Here is a 23,630-nt window from a genome sequence, read left to right as displayed (position 1 = left end):
CACAATGTTCTCTGTGGGAGTAAAAAATTCTATGAATGCCCAGCATGAAGAGGTACTGGGATTAAATACTAAACAATTCACCTTACTATGACTTCATATCAATGGGTTAAACATGATAAACAGTTTATGTATTCACATCAATTTAGGCTGCTGGGTGTATCAGTGGAATGAATACATTTGCTGCTGTTTTTTTTGGCTCATCAGTAAATCTAATACACAATCTGATACTATACCAGTTGGATTTATATTGCTGCAACAGACAGAGATTATTACTGATGCCAAGAAGACTGATTTTCTGCTGATTTGATTAGGACAGTAACTGTGCAAAGCTACATATTAATATGTTAGAACATTGCAGTCCCCTAGAAGTCTGCAGAAGGGAATTTTGTATTGGATTTGGAAAACACAGATCTGTTGTTTCTGTATCCTACAGCATCTATTAGAAAATTCATACAAATTCTTTAATAAGCCTCTTCATGTGTGCTAGGAAATGGGCTTTCCATATTAACCAGGGAAATGTCAACTCAAGGCTATGGGGGCTGGTGCTAATAAGGTTAATGAATAGCTGGCCTGAAAAGCAACAGATGGGCCTAGCAGAGCGAGAGCCTTAATGGCATTTGTAATGCCTAGGGTCAACTGCAGTTTATCTTCATTTTTTTCTCATTTAAAATATTCCAACGGAATAATAAAATAAGTTTAAATTTTCCCCACAGGGAGATGAAATTTATGCAGCAATGTTTATTGAATAGCAATGTGTTTGGTTATAAACAGAGGACTGCTACACTGCTGCTAGAACTGTAGTTGTTGCGTATTTGCCTTTGCAGAGGAATTTTTCATTTAGATAATTTAAAAGAGTTCTCTCTTTTTATCAGTTCCTGTTGCAGAACTGATTTGGATGCATTTTTGTTTTGTTTTGTTGTTTTTTTTCTGAAGACAGCCGTCACAAAAGGTCAACTTATGACTGTATATTGCAGATAAATTACTATTATGCTAAATTTGCATAGAGGAATTGTAAGGGTAGGGTTTGAATGCCCATGTTGTGGTGTCCCCTAAGATGACAGAATTAATGCTCGTTATAATAGAATGTCATATGATAGAATAGGGTAGAGGTGACAAAAATATATGGTGGAAATCATGAATGTTTCTAGATGAAGCAGAAAATGTTTCTGATCAGAATGTACTTGTTGGATCTAAAATAACTTTTGTGACCTCATTGTCCTTCATCTTGGATACACTAGTCTTTAATCAGAAGGAATAATCTGCACAAGAGGCAATTGATACAGTCTTCTGTACTCTAAATACAGGTTCAGGGTGATGTTAGACTATCATTTAAGCACATCCATTGGCTGAATTTAGCCTACAAGATTTAAGCTCTAATATCAGCTAAAGTAGTGAAATGTAATGTTGAGGGAGGTTTTAAGACTTGTTCTAACAATTTTTTGAATAGGCATTGCTATTGGGGGGAAAAGAAACCACTGTTTTCTTATTTAGCTTATGCCTCCCCCAAATAGCTCTAGGTAAACATATGGATCCACAATAGTTTTATTTATGAAACTCACTTTCATACTTTGTAAATGCATAGAAATAGTTAAGAACATATTTAAGTTTGGGGTAAGACTTTTTAATGCACTTAGTCTTGAGCTGATGCTGGCAAATTTCCTACATCAGATGCTTTCAATCACCTCTCTTCTGCTTCTTTAGCTCTCCTTCAAGTCAGTGTTAAAACTTCCTTTGACTTTAATGGGGCAGAGTTAGGCCAATACTGTGGACTTTTTAAAATCTCAATTTATGTGGATGAAAAAAATTGTTTGATTATTCATAATGAAAACCATTGATTTAAATATGTTTGGACAGTTCAATGATTTCAAAGTATCTGATGAAATTTTTCACATCCAAGTTTAGATGTCAGACAATTAGGTGTCCAAGTCAAGGCCAGCCAGTATACTGTACAAGAAAAATCTTCGTACTGAAGTTGTCCAGCAAAGAACAGGAGACACAATTAATTATTTAAGAAGTAATGACTGAATTAATTTTCCTACTCATTGTAAAAAAAGGATTTTTGTTATGATAATCTTGACATTCTGAGATGCAGGAATCTGCTTTATAATATTGTGAATTTAAACAGACACAAATTATCAAAAATTTCGGATGTTAGTTGAATCAACAAATAACTTTGTATATTTTGCTTAAAAAATGTAATATTCTACATGCATTAGAATGTTTCAGTGTTAGTGTCCTGGAAGAGAGATTAGTATATATTTGAATAATTTACTAATTGTTCTATCTCTATAAATTTGGCAAAAGTAAGAAAAATATTACTGAATAATTTATGTAATGAATTTCATAGAACTTGTCAAGTAATATTTAATCTGATTTGCTGGAATAAAACTCACCACCTAAATTCAAGACCAGAAACACCTTATTTTGTCATAGAATGAGTTAGATCTGTAAATCTGTTTGCGATAGACCTGTACTGCTTACTGGTGTGGGAACAGGACCATCCTTGCACAGTGCAGTACAGTTGCAACTGGTTGCATGTTGTATATACAGCAGAGAGAATTGGAATCTACTCACTTTTCCCTTGAGCACCAGAGAACTTTTGTGCTTATTGAACAGGTGACTTTTAAATTCTTTCATGTTTACTACTACCCAGTGACAACCTGTGGGGGTGTGGCGGCCCGATGCTGCGGATCCCGAGTCCCCGAGGCCGGCGGTCGGCGTAATCCACGGGGACGCTGCCGAGGATGCCATCACCTGGGACTCGGAGGAGGCCGGGCCGTAAACCGCTCTCTCCCTCCCCTGGAAAGTTTTTCCTAAGCTTATTGGTTTAAAGTTCGCTTCCCCGCCCCTAGCACCGCCCCCGCTGCTTGCCCTCACTAGAATGTTCTGTTGCCGGGCTTTCCCCATGAGTTGCTTGTAATCCCCTCCCTACTTATATTTCATTTGCTCCCCCGCTTGTCCCTCATGTTGTCCCGGAGCCCCGTTGGCTCCGCCCCTGTTGTTCCTCCCCGGGAAACCCCGTATTTCCCCCTAAAAACCCCCTCCCTTTGTTCTCTCGGCGTGGTGTGGCCGCGACCCCAGCCCCGCCGGGTTCTGCGCCCGGCAGCTGCGTGGACCGCCCCACCCGAGAGCCCCCAGTGTGCCTCCCCCGCGCCGCTTCTCCTTGAATAAACTGCACACTGGTGACTCTCAGCTCGTCGTGCTCTCTTTATCACGGGAAGCGACCAGCGACTCCACGGCGTTCCTGCCCGGCAGGCACCCGCCTCCGCCGCGTGGTCCCTGCCGCTCCAAGGAGCGAGCCTGGGAACACCGAGGCTGACTGCAGCCGCTTCTGGGACAGAGCTGAACAGCCGGGAGGGCTGAGAGCTTGGGCCAGGTGAGGCCCCCGAGGTCTCCCGAAGCCCCGGAGCTCATTGGGGCCAGGCGGCCGGACCCCGCCGGACCCTTACAACTTCAACAACCAGTCTGTTCCAAGTCTGGTTTAATAGAAAACAGTTCCACTCAACTTCTGAAAAGTACCATTGCTTTATTCCCTGATGTATGTTAAGAAGTGACAGTTCTATTTAATTGTCCAGATGACATCTACTTTTCCATACCTGAGCCTTCTATGTTGAGAGTATCTCCTGTCCTCTGACTCCCATGCGTCTTTCCTTTATTTGAATTATTTTAAGTTGCATGAAGTAGTTTAATTCATTGAAGGAAGAGGTAACTAAATTTTAATGTTAAATTGAAAGTCAGGTATAACATCGCTGTCTTGTACTTCTGAAGTTCTAATTCATCCTAGGTGAATTTTGGGAATTTTATAATAGGATAGCGTTTTATTTATCCTGCCAGCTCTCTTTTCAGGAGAAGAAAAGACACATTTTTTTGCTAATGAGATTTTTTCATATACTAGCTTTAAAAAATTGTGCTCATTGAGCTGTGTCTTATTTCATCATTTTAGGCCGTACAGACTATATTTGTAAGTCTATTAAGCGCTAAGTTTCACAGAGGGTTTCAAACTTCAGGAAATCACTTGATGACCACATAAGAAGAAAGGATAGCCAATTTTCTGAAAAAGAATGTAACCAATTGCTGTCTAGTAAATAGTGGCAACATTTTTAAAATATAAGCTTTCCTTCTTTTCCTTCCCACCATCCACCCTGATAGCTTTAAGATTACCTAGAACTCTGCATGCATTAATTTAATGTATAAATGAACAGTGTTTAGTCTTCTGTACACCTTTTGTAGTTCAAATCTGGAAATTGTTTAGCGTTAGAAAATGACCCAGTTGTGTTGCCATATGGAACAATATAATTCTGATGAAATCTGATAGATGGCACTGTTGGACTGTTGATAAACCATCTTGAGCATGACTCCTATGTTACTAGTATTGAGAAGGATGTTGTACCTTATTAAAGAACTGTTGCTCTAGAAAGCCTGATAGAAACACATTCATTTCAGCCAGTATGTGCTCAATAGTGGGACTCAATGTACTGGTCTGGTTGTTGGTCAGTAATTTTCTCCTTTATATTTGTTCCAGGGCATCTCTATATCCCAATAAGAGTTGCTGTGCTTATACCAAGGTGTGTGGGTCTTTCTTACATCACATGACAGGGCTTCTGGCTAGGGAATGAAAACTTTGATTCTTTCTTCTTTTGTTATAAATCAGAGCATTAAACGTTGCATCACACATTCTTTTCATATTCCATTTATCCTTTTCTTTGAGGTCTTAAGAATGCCAGTCACCTCCTGTGGGATTGCCAGTGCTTACAGCTGAATTTACTATGATTATCTGGAGCAAATTAAAGGCTAACTTGTCTAGCTTTTGCACTAACTTAAGATCAGACAAATGCAAAAGCACTGCTGGAACTAGTCCAGGTAAATCCATTGGATTTCATTTGAACTAAAAGCTAATGCAGCTTTTTCAGGAATATTAGAATGAGAATTTTTTTGTTGTATTATCTGACAGGCAATTTGGACTATAACCAAAAAAATGATGCCAAACAATGAGCAGCAATGGGATGATTCATCTATCCTTCAGTACATAACAATGCTGCTGAGTAAGAAGTACATTCAAGAGTTATTTTATGCACAAGTGGGATTCTGTTATTGAAAAATCTTCATACCAGTTGTGAATTCTTGATTGTTATGGCAGAAACTGAAGCTAGACAGAGACTTACTGAACTTTTTTTTTTTTCAATATTAATTCTGTCTATGCTGTATCATTTATTCTCACTCTTCTTCGCATTGCAGTGAATAAAATTCCACAGTGGACTTCTAAACATATAGCATTATTAAATAATTGCTCAGTTTTTTTCTGATTTAAAATTGACTACAGTTGTGCAATTTCTATGATTTCAAGTAATAGTGAATGTACCTAAAATCACTAAATTCACTCACCCACCTTAGAAGAGCTAAGCAGAGCTTTGGAGATGTAATGGATTTAGGAAGGTAGAGTTGCTATAATTGCATGACTTGAGATGTATCATGCACCACTAAAATTTTCTGTTATGATAATGAAAAAATCAATGTGACAACACTAGTGATTATCTTCTTTCAGGGTGGAGGTGTCTGAGAAATACAAGGACAGCTCTTCCCTATGGTGAAGAAAAATTGAGGGAAAAATGGAAAGCAGAAACGGTCTGCAAATTTTCTCCTGGAATGCTTTTCTCCCTTTCATTTCTTCAAAAAGGAAAAGATTTGTTCTGCTGGAGAGCAATTACAGGGACTGTAAGAACTCTGAATGTGAAAGCTGTTGGGAGGTGCAGGTATGCCTCTGATGGTCCTCTGCCTGCACATTTTCTCTGTGTACTGAGCACCTTTTGTTCTCTGCCAGCGGAACATCAGCCAAACTGTTCTTGCTTAGTAGCAGCAGTTGGATACAAGACCTTGAGTCTTAAATGGTTTTAGAAAGCCATGAAGGTGTAAATGGGAAGAAAGCACTATTAATTTGCTGTGAGATAGGAAATGTGATGCTACAAGTCTTGTTTTAAGTCAAGGCTGCCTCCTGACCTGTCCATTTGGCCTTTGGTCACATGCACATTTTTGGGTTTACACAGTTCCCTGTGTGAGAGCTGGAGAATTAAGGTATATAACAACTTCTTCTGCCCAGGCTTTTCCATTTCTTGTCTGTACACCCTTTACACAGAGTTCTTAGGGGAATGAACTAATACTCAGTTATTTTAATAGATATTAGAGATTAAAAAAAGCTGCTAGTCAAGGACAGGAATAAATAATGAGGACTACACGTACATCTGAGTGGAGTACAATTTATTTGCTTTGAGTCAAATCACCTAGAGAAATTTTATTTCAGCTTAAAATACTTGTGCAGAAATAGAACATGCCTATTATTTATGTCTTAAAAGCATTTATAATTTCAGGACCACACAAAGTTGTCTGTTCATCTATTATCAAAGTTATCTATTCCAAGAGTACAAAGGACTGTACCTAATTCAGTGATTCTATTCCAAGAAAATCCTCTAATGGTGCCACATGATATAGCAAAAATCAGTTTATAATGGAAGGTTTGAACTGTTGATGAAATGAAAAATAGTTTTGCTGATGAATTTTGCTCCTTTTATTTCAGGAGATATTTTTTACTTAAAAATTAGTTTTTTATAGAAGTAAAATGGATTATTGAAGGAATATCCACTATGTGTGATATAACTCCTTAACAGAACTTTTTAGTAGATCAGATTTGTTCTAAAAAAATTCCCTGGGGGAAAAAAAAAGCAATTATATGAATTTGGTCTTTTGAACATTTATACTTTTAAAAAAGTAGTCTGAGAAATGCCAGTCTGTGTCTATTCTTCAATTGTGTAATTAAATTCCAAAAATGGACTCCAGTAGACAAAGATTTTAATCTTCACAAGCACATGTAATAGATACCTCTCACCTGAATGTATTCTGGATGACCAATTGCATCATTTGCAAGGCACTGATGTCTCAACTGCTTCCATAACCAGATGCTTAATGTTCAGGAAAAAAAAGTAGTAGTAGAATTTAAAAAAAACCCTACTCATTTAGGTGGAATAAAACAGGTTCTAGGAGTAATTGGGGACTACTTCAATGCCTGTAAGAATTCATCAAGGCAATCTTTTTGCCTAATGATGCAGCCATGGTTATAAATTACAGCACCATTGTAGTTTCAGTGAGCTTTTGTTTCAGCAAAAGAGAAAAAGAAAAGGTACCTTAGATATAAAATTATCTGGTATTTTAAATAATGTTTTAGTAGTTTTAAAGATTTGAATTATATTTACTTTCCATTGATATCTCTCCTTGTCATCTCAACACCATTTTATCCTTTCCTTGAAAGCAGATAAAGCCTGAGATGTCTTTGTCCCGTATTTTAAAAAAAGGAAGATGAGCTTTCCAGTGCCTTATATCAGAGATTCAGGTGATTTACAAGAGATTGCATCTAAGAAATTCTGTTTAGAATATTGTTTGTAGTCATGCAAATGTTTTGTTCACATAAATGAAAGGAAATGAGAAATGTAATACCAATATAATAACTGTGTCCCACTGCATATGATAGAATAGGGTAGAGATGACAAAAATATATGGTAGAAATCGTGAACATTTCTAGATGAGTTTATTGAAAGAAGACATTTTTGTCAGAAATGACAAGAGAGGCTCAAAAGATGGTGAAGTTTAATGGTGCCAGGAATATCTTTGCCCTGTTGAGGACACACAGATCTGTGAAAAACCTCACTGAGAAACACAGTGAAACTGTTAGAACCACAAATCAGAATTAAGTACAAAGAAATATATTTTCATGATTTGAGCCTTCTACAAATTAGTCCTTTTACTTATTGAAGGAAAATACTGAAGGTTGGATGTCAAGACAGCTTCTTACAAAATTCATTATTTTGGGAGGATAAGTATCCAAAAACTTAGATACTTTAATGTACACCTGATTTGGAGATGATCTTCCCCTTGAAAAATATGAAATGCAAGAAACAATTTATTGCTGTCTTAAAAATTGTAAGCCACTTGAATGATTCTAAAAAGTACATCTAGTGATTACTTATCTAAGAAGTAATGGAAATAATATGCCAGTGGCAAACTGGATTCTAAAAAATTATCAGCAAACATTATAGACTTAATGTTAACAAAATGTTAACACTTCAGTTCATTTTTTCTCTTAGGAATGCACTCAGCAATGTATGAAAATACTTTTAAAATTACTTTGGTTAATCCATGTTCATTTACTAACTCATCATTATTAGAAAAATGTGTATAAAAATCCTTTGCAACATTTGCAAAGGTTGAAGCTTGAAATAAAACCCTCTGTTACTCAGACTGAATAGAGTCAGACATAGCACCACACTTGCTATGTATTTCTAGATTTTTTTTCTTTCCATCCTGATGTTTTAGAGTCCCTTTCCCATTGAAGATCCAGGGGTTTTAACTACTTCTAGAAATAAGACATACATTTAGATTTTATTATTACACATAAGCTACTATGGGTGTGAATGATTAGCATTAAGAATATTTTGACGGATGTTTAATCTAACCTTGCCATGTGCTGCAGTTTATTATAGCAAAACTATTTAGATATGGATTATAAGATTTCTGCTCATGTTATGATTGGTTGAAACAATAGAAAGAGCTGCCTCAAAGTTGCATGATAATATTTTTAGAAGGAATAGCCTTTGTGTAAATATTTCTCATTTTTGCGATTGTTTATTATAATATACTGAACGACTCTATTGAAAAATATGCTTTGAGTAGTTAATGATTTTGCCCTTTACCCAGGACTAATAAAACCATTTGTTTATTGAAAATAGTTTTTAATAGTAATCTTAGGAAAAAAGTCATAAAATGTAAATAATTTTTTTAAATGGGTGATTTTTTCGTGTGAAAAAGGAAAAGACATAAAATATATAAAAATATGTAACAAGATTTTTTCAATGAAAATCCAAGTCATCTCATTGTAATTAACCTCACAATGTCTTTTAGTAGTTGTGTTTCAAGTTTAAGTATGCAGAGAAAATCCATTGCATAACACCTCATCTCAGAATTCAGAATTGAGAAGAATATATTTGCTGAACAGTAATACTTCAAACTCTATTACTTTTTCCTTTGTAAGCCTTTTATGACTTTTGCATAAGAAAAAGAAAAACAGTTGTTGAATAATAAGGTATGTTCTGAAAAGAAGAAACTTGTATCTCGTACATGACTGAAAATTTGACACACATTTTCTTAATTTCTGCTTAAGCCAGGCCTGGCTTCTATTGCTACTTTTTTAAAATTTTTTTTTTCCTTTCATTTTATAAACCTCTTGAAGCTAAGTGAATATTCTGTAGGAGAAAATGGCTGTGCAACAGTCAAGTCTCCCACCATCCATTTGTGAGCCAGCTAATCTTTGCTTTGTAATAAAGAATTTAGTCACCTCCCTTCCAAAGCCTTACCAAGACAAGTTTGATTTTGGTGCAAATAGTGACCTTATTGAGTAGAAAATAATCACTATGACTCTTGTGAAACCTGAAAGTCAGTAATTTCTCCTAGGAAGGCTGATTGATCCCTACTCTTTTCTGTATCCAGAAAAGTGCCGATTGTTCCACAATGTGCACACACACACATACATACACTTATGCTACATCACCTTTTAAAATTAGAAGACTACAATATTAAATTAAAGTTTAAAAGAGCTAACTAAAAATTTAATGAAACAATTTGGCATGGAATCAAGAGAAATGTGAAGGTTTTGAGATGGAATGGATAGATGTGTCTGGTGAAAGTGAAAGAGGTAACACCAGCATGGGCTGAATGAGAGTGAAGAAGGGTGGCTTTAGCCTGGGAATTGTGAAAGACTTACAGGACAAAGCAGGTCAGGGATAAGATTTCAGGATTCAAAGGAATACTATCTTTGGAGAGCACGAAATTGAATCCTAGACTGGCTTGAGTTGTAAGTGACCTACAGTCCCACCCTGGATTAGGGTTGGTGTTAGGGAAAGTTGCTCAGAGTTTCCTTGGTCATGAGGCATTGAATCTGGGCACTTTTCTCCTGGACCTGTTGTGAGTTAAAAGATGTGAAGCCTCTTCTCCCCTGCATGGGAGTGTAATTCCTCCCTTACTCTTCAGCACCCCAACATGGATGAGCATTTAGCACTGCTGTTCTTCTAGCCTTGCATGGTTTCTTTTGCTTGAATAAATAAACACCATTAGTTAGGATGTCATAGTAGTTTTGCAATATCAAAAAAATACCAAAATAAATCCCAAATAAAAATGATGCACTAAACTTTGCCAGTAAAATTTCTGACCTTTCTGAGAGAAAACATATTAAATCTTCTAAAAAAGATTGTGCTGAAATAGAAAGTCAGACTTCCATGTTTTTGAAAACTGCAAGAACAGAGGTGATGGCAAGAAGTTGTAATAGCTATCAGGAGACTAAACTACACTAAAGACCCCCAGATTGTATGAAATAGCAACAGACACTGAAAGAGTCATGGCAAAGCTGACAGATACACAATACAAGCAATTTACTGATTATCTGGGGAAGATAACAAAACACCTGCTGCTTACTAAAGTCCACTACCTATCAGCATTAGGCAAAAAAACATTTTAAAATATTCTCCTCATCTGCCTCTGTCTTTATTTTGTGATGCACTTTCCTATCATCTTCACATAGATATATCTAAAAGAAATTGTATGTATGCCTTTTTGCATACAGAATGATACAAATAAAGATTACTTAAACTTGCTTTTCTGAGAAAAGAAGGCCTTTAACAATCTGTTTTGAATAAGCTCCTCCATATAGAATGATTTGAACTCTCCAATCTGCCCCTTTTGGATATAGCATGGTACATTTATGATAACTTGAATGAAAAGTGTGTTTATGGTTTCTTCTTTTAAACAGAAAAATTAGTAGACAACAAAAAAAGGGGTTAAGAACATTTGTAGGTTGGATTTTGGTACCTGCATTTGTTTCAAGTCACACTTATGTCCATGAATGAGTGCTGCAGGAACTCTTTTAGAACATAGGTCTGTCCCTCACAGATGAATGAGGAGATCAGCATCAGGGCAGTGCTCAATAAGTGTGAAAATATTTTACTTTAATATGTGTAAAACAGAAAAACATAGAAAAAACCCCAACTGGCTTGCATGAGTACAACCTGCAAATTCTTCTTGACCTTGAATATTACTATTTTTTGTGTCATTTTTAGGAATCTGTCTAGCCCAATCTCATGGGATTGATTCTCTATTCTGATCTCTTGTTCCTTTTTTTTTTCAACCTGATTGTTAGAACATCTGAACTGGGAGGTCTCTGATATCTCTGTCTATTCTAATTGAGTGTCCTGAAAGCCAGCCAGACATAGGTGTTTTAGAGCCAGGGGGCTGCATTCCACTCTGTTTGGGGAAGAAAGTGTCTTGTGAATGTGTGCGTCTGTGATAGCATGTGTCAGTCATTTGTGGCTCTTCTGAAAGCCATTGTGAGTTATTGTGAGCTAGCTGCTGCATCCAAAATGGACCCTCAGATATTACTCAAGAGAATCACAGGCTATGAGGTTGGATTTAACTCTTCCTTAAGAATTTTTTTTCCTATAAAATCTCTTAAAGTGTGTTCATTAAAGTCTTTCATCAAAAAGTTAAAACCTTTTTGATTAATATTTTTCTTTTAAATATGGTTGTAAATATGAATTCATATATGCAATAAAGTTTAGCTGTGCTCTTGAATTGTAGTTTGTATGCATGAAATTTGAAATCACACTGATTTTAAGAACAGGGAAAAATTATCACTTAACTCGTGAGCAGTCTTGAATCACACTGATATTAATAGCATTCTTGGCTTATATGGTGTGAGCAATATGATGAAACCAAGGGCCCCTAACTGGTAATTTTCCATAGGGAAAGTGTACTGCTGTCAGTGCCCAGGTGCTGGCAGTGGAGCTGTGGGGCAGCCTCTGTGAGGGGAGGATGGGGCTGCCCTGAGAGGATTCCAGCCAGCTCAAAAACAGACCTGCTGCTGGCCAAATCTGAGCCCATCAGAAATGCTGGTGGTGATGTTTAAGAAAGGGTAAAACCAGCTGTGTCTGGGCTCTGAAAGAGGACTGAGGAAATGTCAAACAGCCATTGTCAGAGAAGGAGGAAGAGGAGCTTGAGGTTCCAGAGCAGAGATTTCTCTGCAGCCCTTGGAGAGACATCTGTGGAGCAGATTTATCCTGAAGAACTGCAGCTCATGGCAGGACCCTAGAGGTATGAAAGGCGGCAGGAGGAAAGTATTGTTTTAATTTTTGTTTCTTGCTACGTGAATCAGTTTTGGTTGGCAACAAATAAATTGTCCCCTAGTCTTTTTCTCAATCCGTGAACTTTTAAATCATATTTTGTCCCCTCTGCTCTTAGTGAAGAAGAGTGAAGGAGCGTCTGGGTGGCAGCTGGCAGGTGCTGGCCAATGTCAACCCACTGCAGGAAGTAATGTTTTCAAGTTTTTCTTCCAATGTTTCTGTTGTTGTTGTGGTTTAACCCTGGTTAATTGTGCCTGACTCAAATTCAGTTGGTAGCATGGAGCAGTCTTCCCACATTTGGAAGACACAGGTTCAAATTACATTTATAGGTAGAGTAACAGGGCAGAGAAGTGCTCTCTCCTGGCAGAGAAGTGCTCAAAGTCCCTAATCACCTACCTGTCATTATAGCTAGGCCTCACTGACTGCTTCCCTGACTGTCATGGAAATTTTAGATGCATCAAGAATAGAAAATTAGCATTAATTTACAATGAAAATGCTCTTTTTTATTCCCCCAAATGTGTTAGTGGGATTTAATGTAGATTTAGCTGCAGCTGCAAGCAGAATCCTTTAAAATGGTAGGCTCTGCAGCTGGATTTCACATGCAGGAGAGTCCTTACAGAGTTGCAATTAATTTCTTTAAAGGTGATATGTTTTTTGGCACACAGTTATGGAAAATGCAAACTGGCTTTTAGGTGTCACTGTGGTTATGACTAAATAGCTACTGTTGAATGCTTTTATATGCTGGCATGAAGTACTTAATGTAGTGCTATTGTACTTGAGTCTGTGTTATTCTTTCCTTTGCAGTGCCCCTGTCCTATCAAAACAGGTGTATATTGCACATTACACCATGCAGTTTCTAAAATTGATTTCAGTGAAAAGATTGTCTTAGATTATGTGGTCCTTACTTTACTTCCACAGGCATTATATGCCTCCCCAGCACAGCTGCTATTGCATATGTAATATGTTATTGTTAATATTCATATTACAGTAGTAAGAGAGAAGAGTTTTCTTTGTTCCAGATGTGATAAACAGAATAACAGACACTCACTTGAGGAGCTGACAGTAGGGATAGTGACATTCACAGTAGGGATGGCAGAGGCTGTAGATACCATGTGAGAGGTATGGCAAACTGTCCCAGTCTGAGAGTCACTAAGAGTCAACCTGGTGCTCTGTCCCATCATTCACAATAAACCCTGTTTCTCATCTGATGCTGCTGTGAATATTCAGTCCAATTTCACAGCCAAGGGCAGGAAAAGACAGCACACATAAGTGGTGGTGGCTGTGCCAGTAGATGTTCTGTTCTGTACTCTTTATTGCTTTTATACTCTATTTTAATATAGAAGTGAATACATATACATAGATAGACACTTTAAACTGAGAATATGTTTAAAGGAATTGCATCCTGTTTTCTGTAATCAACAGGAGTTCTGCCACTCATTGATTAATATTTGAGCAATGTGAAAGCCACGATGATGTATTTCTAAAATCCTTGAATTAAAAATGATACAATAAAACGCTGTAATATTTGTCTTTGCTTTTCTAAGTAATAACAAGGAAGTTATTAAAATTCTGGAAAAGCAAAACTGTTCAAATTTGGACAAATACATAAACGGGATTTAAAAGGCAAGAATTATTGACATGAGTAAGCAAATTCTTCATCCATGTTACCTTACTATTTATAAATCTGGGTAATCATTTTCAAAAGTACTTTTCAGATAAATCTGCTAAATTTAGGTTTGAATTATTTTTGCCATACTGGAAAGACAGAAGAGGTCATTCACAATTTTTCATAACTTAAATTATTATTTAATGGAGAATACATAAGATTGAAAGTTTTTTTCCACATTGTTCTGGGCATATTGATAAATCATGCAAGTAGTTTTATATCTTGTAATTTTTTACAGTGCATGTAGAATCACCTTCAGTTTAGATTTTTTTGGCAGTTGAATATTACATTTGTCCTCATGTGTTGGGTCTCCGGGACCCGTTGACTCAGTTCAGAATCGGGGTGACCGGGCTGTGAGGCCGTCCCCAGGCAGCGGCAGCTTGCCCTTCGGGGCGGCGGGTGGAAAGATGGAAAAAGCTGTGCTCCTGCGGGAGCTGCGGAGGTTGGAGATCAGATGGCGACAGCAAGAAACGTAGGCAATTTTGAGCTGGGTTGAAGAAGGGTTTATTGAGGGTCGGGCAGGGAAGTCAGGACAGCAGGTAGGGGTGCTCAAAATGGCACTGCTCTGTGCTGTGCAGCAGCTTTTAAAGTAGCGGAAAAGGGGAGGGGAAACTTGAGACAACCAATGGGGTACAGAGAACAGATGACTGACACAGGGTTGGTCTAATGGGGGCACAGAGGGGGAGGGTACAAAATCCAAAAGAACCAATGGCTAGCAACTCAACTGGACAGCAAAGGAGAAACTTTTAGAACAAAACCTTATATGGAATAGGGGAGGGGAGAGAAGCAGGGCCTATTGTCCATGACTCCTCAGGGGCTTTGCCCTGGCACCCTGAACCTGAGGCGCTCAACTGTGCTAGGGCCACCGCAACACTCATGGTTAAGTATTTCTTTCTCCCTCCTTCCACATAAGGTTACTGGAATGACAGTCATTCATTCTAAGTTGAGGAGTTACCCCTAGTAATGGTTATTTTACATGCAGCTTTATCTTAATTTTCTTATTCATACCAGCAAGCAGAATAACAAGAAAAACAAAATCTTTTACAATAACTGGTGTAAAAACTGCTAGTGCTTAAATTAACCAAGGAGAAGATAGAGAACAGATCTAAACTAAAACTGGTTCAAGTGCATGGAAAATTTGAAGTATAATTTTTTACCAATTGTCTTTGCAAATGAAGGGTAGGGGGTAGTATACAAGATTTCTCTGGGGTAGCTATTTGAAATACTAATGGTTTTTTTGGTTTGATTTGGTTTGGTTTTGTTCTAGTTTTGTTTGTTTGGGCTTTTTTTTTTTCCAATATAATAATCTGTAGTTTTTCTGGCTTTTTAATAAAAATATTTGACTGATGTATTCTTCACTTAAGAGTTAAAGATTTTGTGAACATTTGATAAATCTGTTGATAAGCAATACAAACCTTAGAGTGGTTACATTTATCAATGCCCTAACAAATTTAAATTAAACTGTTCAAATGGTGTTCTGCCCTTGATGTCTGTGTTGAACATGAGAGTAAGGGGACTACTCTCATTCCTTCCGTTATTTTTTAGCTCCAGGTTGGTTCAACTCTTACTGTATAAGAAGGACAAATATTTTTTGATAAACAAGACATAAGTGTCAGATGATGTGTTTGTGCCTTGTAATCCTTCTCTATCAAGATGTGGTATTCTATAAGATTAAGGAGGATTCATATATCACTGCTTCCTTATCTGGTAATTCACTGATACTGGTTAGAGAACATTATTTTATCTTTTCCATCACGTTACTCACTGTTAAATAGTAGTATGTTTTGTAAGACATGGATTGTATTTGAATCAAGGTACAAAGCACATTTTATATTTCCATGAGATATAAAACAAAGCCCTGGGAGATAATATTTTATATTAAGTCTGTCTGGTGAAACAAAGTTTTTCCTTTTAAGTCAAATGCCAGTGATTTGGCTTTGAGTAAGAATATCTGGATTTTGCAGGAAATAATGGTAACCTGCCAGGTCAAGTGATGTTACAGTAACAAAAAAATGCTTATCCTTTATGGAGGTATTTAAACTTACTGAGGTAAAAAGAAATGAAGCGACTCAGTATCATTATAACATAAATAGAAATACTTTTTAATAATTTTGGGAAAGTTTTATATTCTCTTTATTTGATTTTTTGCAATAGGATGCTGAGGATAAAGAGCTAACTCAGGCAATGCATAGTATGCAGTATGCAAGAGCTTCATAGGGAGAATTGAGTCGTGACTGACCTTACCTGGAATTTTGTGAGAGTTTCCCAGTGTGTTGGTTTTAAGGAGCACAAACCCCAGATTTCTAGTTTACTTGAGCTGCTTTATTGGGATATTTTTTCTGAGTTCAGATGAAATTCTTAATTTAACCGTGAGGTTAAAACACCATGAAGTCTTCAAAGAACTATTGTAATAATACTGACAGGGGGGTAAGCTAGCCCTCAGATAAGCTGTCATCTATGATGGGTGCTACTTGCTTCAGCTCAGAAAGGAAGTTAGGACGATGCAGAATTCTAGAAAATGAAACAAAATCAGGTTTACACACACTTTTATTATAAAGTATCCTCTCTTAAGGAGAACGTATTTTTGTGCCTTTCTACTAAAAGAAATTGAAAAGATCCAGTGTTAATGGCACTCAACATTGTTTCTCAAACTTCCTTATATAAGGGGAATCCCCACTCCACTGTGTACACAGAACTGTGTGGAAATGTTTTTGAGCTATATCCTAAAGACTTAGAAACTGAAGTAAAACACACAGAGTCACAGGGAAGAAGTCCCTTCAATATAGTAAGTAATGGAATGCTCTTGTACTGTCATTACTACAGCAGTGGTAGAAAGGATATTAGTGCTGGCAAAATTGCAAAGAGAAAGCCAGAAGGAGTTGATGTGAAATTGTTCATATTTAGTCCAAGAGACAGTAAAAAGCCTCTGTATTAAAGCAAATGGTTCCCTTTGCTTTTCTTAAGGTGATTGAAGAATGGTCAAAGAGGTCACGAATAAATCCAGTAGCAGTGACTGTCTGGCACTCTGCAGCACTCACCTGAATTCAGGAATGAAGCTCACTTCCCAGAAGAAAGAAATAAAAGCAGTAATCATGTTTTGTGCCACTTTAAACCACGAATGAAACTACTTAGAGGTGCAAAAAATCTTCAAATACTTTTTACCTTTTTGCCCAAAATACAGAAGTTGAAGGATAGGAATATAGATACTAGGTTCTTTGGAGCAGGAAAGAGTATGTCTGCAATTCAGCCTGTGCAAGACGCCCGCTGAAATCAGTGCAATTGAAGAGGTGATTCTTTCAGCATGTTTTGCTTTTCTAGATGCTAAGAACACTGACTGATGATGTCATCTTTGTACTACAGATACACTGTCAAAAGCATAGTTTCTCTCTCTATATATACCTAGGAAATACACTACTGTCATAATGTGTGTGTAAGCTAATGAATGTATTAAGAAGCCAATAAATGCCTATCATACATGCCTCACCTGTCTAGTTTCAACAGATGGACACAGTGGTTTTCAGAACATATATTTAAAATACTAAAGTAGTGGTAGACTGCCTGAGTTGCTGTATCAAGGAAAAAAAAAAAGAAAGAAAAATATTTTGTGTAAGTACATAATGTACTTCTGACCTTCTGACAATTGGCCAGGCAGAGCTCATGTAATTCATTTTCTGCCTGTGTTCAGGCTAATTTGAGTGCATTGGCCCATAGCTCTCCTGATAGGGTAGGAGAGTGTAAAGAATTCCTGCTTTTGTTGTCCTTTCTGGTGGGAATAGAAAAATCACAGATTTTGTTCCAGTGTAATGTAGGATACACATTTTCCCTTTGTAAACACTCAATCAGATCAAGTGTATAACAACATAAAGAGATTACAGAGTTTCTTTTCAAAAGTTTAAAGCTTCAGAGAGTTGACTTTTCCAATAGGCTAAAGCTTCATAAAAGGTTTTAAGTACATGAGTACTCTCAAGTAAGTCAAAGAGTTTATATATACAGCTGCAACTGCATCTTCAAGATTTGAACCATGTAGGGCTTAAGTTGCAATCCAGTGGTAAGATGAAGATGCGTAGTCAGAATTTAAATGCATCAGCTTTGTAAATTTGCAACCAAGCACCTATGAAAGTCTTATTTCCACGATGTACATTAGGAAAATTCTATCAGAGCCTAATGACTAGCCATTTCTGAGGCATTATTACCCCATTGGGTGAGAAGCCACAAATCACTGCTTTATACAGGAGCGATATGTCCCCACACAATGTCACTGCAAAGTTTCCAACCAGGAGGAATTAAGATATATTAGCTCTTGTACAAACAAGATGTTTCTTAATCAGACAGTTCTAACTTCTGCTGGATATTTGTGTTGCACTGCATGTGTTTATTTATGTACAGCACAAACCCCAAGCTAGTCTGCTGCACGGGGCACAGCAGAATACCTGAGTCATCTTGTGTTTGTGTGTAGCTACAGCTTCCCCTGAGTTCCCAGTAGTGTTTGGGGCTTGGATGTGTGCTGAAACATTCTGTTTGGAGCACATTAAGCTGAGACAAGTTTGGAAATGAAGGGTTTAATCTTCTTGACTAGCTGTTAAAAATTTCTTCTCCCCAGAATGTCTACAGTATAAGGATATATTTTTAAGTGAAGGGACTATTGTCATTCAGGATGGAGGTTCTGAATTAGACAAGCAGGAAAGTCATTAGGAGCAGGATGGTTTCACATTGGAAAGCCTGAAACTGTCTGACTTTTGTTGTTATATTTTTCTAAAGGAAAACCCGAGGACTTTTGGAGAAAAAAAGAGGTGATTAAGTATTAGGTTTTGGATTGGTTGAAAGACAGAGGATGTGTATGCAACCTACTGAGGCCACAGTGTAAATAAACACTGGTGCTTCAAGGTATGGGGACTGATGAATATAAATGGAAAGGTACTGTGGAAAATAGAGCAGTAACAAGATATGGTACTGAAGTTTGGAAGCCTTAGAAATGGCTTAGTTAAGAGGCTTTCAAATTGTGGCTTTAATCTTGTCTAAGAATACTAAAAATAGACATCCAATCAATCTAGTCTTCAATTTGCTATTAACAGCTTAATATCTGGTAACCCTTGATTTGGGAAGTATGTTTTTGGGGCTGATACTGGAAGCTAGCTCTGTACAGTCTGTGCATTACCTTGTGTTGATTGCAGTCCTTCCAGAAATGGGGAAAAAAGTAGGAGCAAAAAGATAAGCTATTTAGGAAGAGCACCAGCCTCACCAGTTTCTGTGACCTGTTCTCCATGTAGGCATTTTGACAACCACAGCTGTCATGCTAGAGATGGAAGAGGATATATTCCCTTCTATTGTTTACCTGTATTTGTTTATGGATTTGCTGATCAGGATTTTCTTACATTTCCAAACCTCCTGATGCTGTCTGCTTTCAAAAGCTCCCCTGGCAAAACATTATAAAAAATTTAGTACATTTTGAAAAGAAATATGAATTTCATTCTTACATTATGTGTAAAGGAATGTTCTTTTATCTGTTTGAAATTGAACTCCTACTGTTTTTATCAAGCACTCCCTATTCTTGCACTGAGGAATTTAGTCAATTTCATTTTGTATTTGTCTTAGCCACTGACACCATGAGTTTTGTAAACTTTGATCATATCTCTTGTCCATCTGCTTTCCAAACTGAAGACTCAGAATCTTTATTTTCTCTTTGTAACATAGCTGCTTTATTGCTTTTAGCACTTCAGCTGATCTCTACTTGACGTGCAGAGACCAGAGCAACACACACCATTCAGAATATGGGCACTTCTTGGTTTTATGTGACACCAAAATTACACATTTGTCTTGGTCCCAATATTCTTCCAAATGTCTTGTTGACTTTTCTTGGATTCCATTGCATACAGATCCTTTGATTTCAGTGAGCTGTTAATGATCCCAATGGCTCTTTCCTGAATTGCAGTTGCTACTTTTGTGGTCAGCATTGCACAGACATGGATTATTTTATTTTTTGCTAAATATAATATTATCTTATGTTGCTTTACAGTGAAGATTATCTAACATGTCTTTCACAACATCTTCATAGGCAAACTCAAGATCTGTGGACGGGAGGGGTGGACAGTGAAATGGATGAGAACTGACTGAATGGCCATTTCCAGAGGGTCATAATCAAGGGTATGATCATGAACAAGGAGTAGTTAGGGGCCTGTCACTAGTGGTGACCCCCAAGATTCAATACTGGGCCCCATATTGTTTCACTTATTTGTCAATGACTTGGATGAAGGGGCAGATGCCTCCTCAGCAAGGTTGCTGACAACACAAAGCTGGGAGGAGTGGCCCATACCCCAGAGTGCTGCACAGTCCTTCAGAAGGGCCTTGACAGGCTGGAGAGACAGACAGAAAAAAAAAGGTCTGAAATTCAACAAAGGTTGTGCACCTGGGGAAGAATAAACTCATGTACCAGGACAGGCTGGGGGCTGACCTGCTGGAAAGCAGTGCTGCAGAGAAGGAGCTTGACTGTACCACATGTAGACATGCCAACTCTGTTTTATAACTTGCTTGCCTGGGGACAGACAGCAGTTTAGCCATGATAATTGTGGCTTTCTATGCTCAGCTGGCACCTTATGTGCACCTTTCATAGCTATTGCAGCTGAATCCTTTGGTATATGATCCTGTCTAGACCAAAACTTGCTATAAAATTTCTAGATAAAAATGCAGAGTAGACTACTGAAAAAACAAAATCTTGTTTTGCAATAATATATCTTTGTCTGTTCTTTAACTCTGTGGACGCTATTTTCATTCCTCAATTGCATCTCAATAAAGCTTTTAACATATGCTTGATACATAATTGAGAGCACTAAAGGCAATGGCTGCAATGCATATAATAGCTAACCTGGTATTAAATGCTGGGGCATTACTGTGCAAGAATACCTAGCAGTAACACTTACAGAAGTCTTTCTTTGAGATAGAAATTGCAGTAAAAAAATATAAGGGAAATGTTCCTGAAATCAAAGTTTTATTAGTTTTACCAGAACTCCACATTTAAATACTGTAAGTGATAAATTTGAAAAAGACCTAATGTTTTTCTATTAAGCTGTTACGACTCCCTTCATCTTTTCACAATGTAACAGTTTGCAGGCAGAATACTAAAGACAACTGTGGATCATTGCTAATTCTGTTAAGTGGATGATTAAAATGACAAGAACATCTGCAAACAACTGTTGCTAGTACTATTGCTGTTCCTGAAAGCTCTGCTATTGTTAAAGATCTGACAGTGTTTCCAATACTAAATTTCATTGTAATCCTCATTGGGTTTAAACCTGGAATTCATAATGTCAATGCAAAAGACAGTTTTTTGACAACATTTTGAATTTGCTATATTTTTGTTACAGAAAAGTGAGAGAGCCACAAACACTCGACACTTTGTAAGATGCATTTTATGCTCTTAAAGATTTTTAACTCCTGAAATTATTCACGTCATAACTTTATTATGAATACCATGCATACTTGGTTATTCTGAATAACAGGAAAATTTGACCATTTGAAATTACAAAATATATGAAGCATCTGGGCATAGATTCTGCAGATATTTACACCTGTACTTAATTTCTTAAACATGTATACGCTCTCCTTGTTGATTTAGTGAACTGTTCAAATGTACAAATTTAAATGAGATATTTTTGATGGTCAATCAATTACCGTGTTGCTCCTGCAGAATTTTATTTTAATCTCTCTGGAAGCCAAATTGTCTGCTAAGATGGAATTGTTCTTAATAGAGTCTGATTGCACACACTGACTAACCTCAGTAAGACCCTGATTTCGCTATCTAGATAACACAGATAATATCACTGTTTTTACTTTTGTAGCCTATGCACATAAGATGTAGAATTTCACTAGTCATTTCTCACCAAGCAAGGCTGGATGGAAGTGATGCAGGAGAGAGAGTCCCTGGTGGTCCCTCTGGGATTTCCTGCCAAAGTACCATCAGCAGGGCTACAAAGAAATCTCAGCAGTGAGAAACATGTGCTGGTGAAATGTAGGTCCAAATTCTCTCAAAGCTGAATATAAATCTTATCTTTTTCTTCCTTTTCTAGTTAGCAATTACTAGATGTAGTCTGAAAAGTTAGTTGTCTTGGGTTCTTTATATTCCAGCTGGTAACAGTGGACTTTTTCAGCACAGTAATTTTTCTTCACGAGAAAATATTACTGAGAATTCTGTAAGCTGTATAATTGCAGAAGTTCAGAAGGAGGGTGACATGTTGTATAAAATCATGGAATGTATTTAAAAATACATTTGAGAAATGCGATTAACTTTGAATATCTCTGTTTGTGGAAAGTGTTCTTGCTGAGAAGATCTTTAGTTTATGACGATGCATATGCCCTACATAAATCCAGTGCAGAAGCCTGTAAATAGACTAGTGTCCTTTTTTGAAGTACATATTTGTATTTAATGGATTTTCCAGCATAAAGGCATATGAATCTTCTTTTTATATTTGTCATAACTGTCAGTTTCCCAAAGGCATTTTTTGGATATATATGGAAATATCAGACTTCCTTTTTTTCTTTGGAGAAAACAGGCCAAGACCATTCTCATTGGTTTTACTAATCTAGTTGTGGAATGCTGGTCATCTAAATTAAAAAAACACATTTCCAGAGATTCCTAGCACAGGAGCCAAAATAATACTAAAAAAGAGAAAAGATAATAATTTTTCCATTTTCTTATTGACACTATGCAATAAAACATACGTTTTTTCATAATCTTCAGCTAAATTGTCACAATCAGTTTCAAAGTATATGCTAATAAGTGACCCCAATATAAATGCATGAATTGTACTATAAAGCACTTTGTGCTAATAATAGGAGATATAAATCTCTTACCAATTCAGATTTGTGTGCAATTCTGCTGCAGATTTATTTTAAAAGCAAGGATTTAAGTGGAGGACAATTTGCATCCATTTCAAATGATAGCTGAGTACAGCTGATATATACAGAAAATATATGAAAACTACTATTCTAGTCTTATCAACACATCGACTTAATCCATAAGAGAGTGAAAAAATGGTTAGTATATGGTTCTGAGTTGCTAGTTCAATTTTATTTCCCATAGTTGCAATATTCCATCAAGTGACCCTCACCCTTTTCTTAAATATAAGCAGCCATGAGTATTTTCTCATAGTTGGACTGTAGCTGTAGCTAATCCCTCTGCTTGCAGATATCATCTCATCCTGATTCTTCTCAACCCCACGTGCACTTCCTAGAAAGATGTTGAGCTTAAGTATTTGTACTTTAAAGTATAAGAACAGCCTCCAGCACTGTCACATAGTGAGGAATCTTGTCAAAATGGGGAATTTGCATCTTGTAATAGGCAGATTATTCAAATCAATTTCATTCCAGATAAAATTAGAAAACCAGTGTTCTTTGCAGTTATAGATTTTTTTGCCTCTCTGTGTTGCTCCAGCCACATGAATTTAAAATCACACCTAACTATGGTTGAATTGGGCCAAAGTTTCTTATATGTTATTGTCCTAGGTTGCAATATTGATGTAGTTAAGTATTCTATTACCACCAGCTGTGGGCCATTAGCTGCTATCACCCACTCCGCATGACAGACAATGGGCCATCAGGGACCCACCGTGTGACTCATGGATTTATCTCATCCCATTGTGAGATGCTCTGCCCAGGAGGGAGGAACCAGGTGTTCCCACCTGGATATAACCTGGCCTTGGAACTGCCTGAGCTAGCCCTGTCTACTGGGTTCCCAGAGGACAAGAGCTACCACTGGATCTTCA

Source organism: Lichenostomus cassidix, chromosome 1Aa (assembly GCF_008360975.1).
Source record: "Lichenostomus cassidix isolate B80296 chromosome 1Aa, HeHo_3.0, whole genome shotgun sequence".
Lineage (NCBI taxonomy): Eukaryota > Metazoa > Chordata > Aves > Passeriformes > Meliphagidae > Lichenostomus > Lichenostomus cassidix.
Note: the sequence above shows the minus strand (reverse complement) of the source record.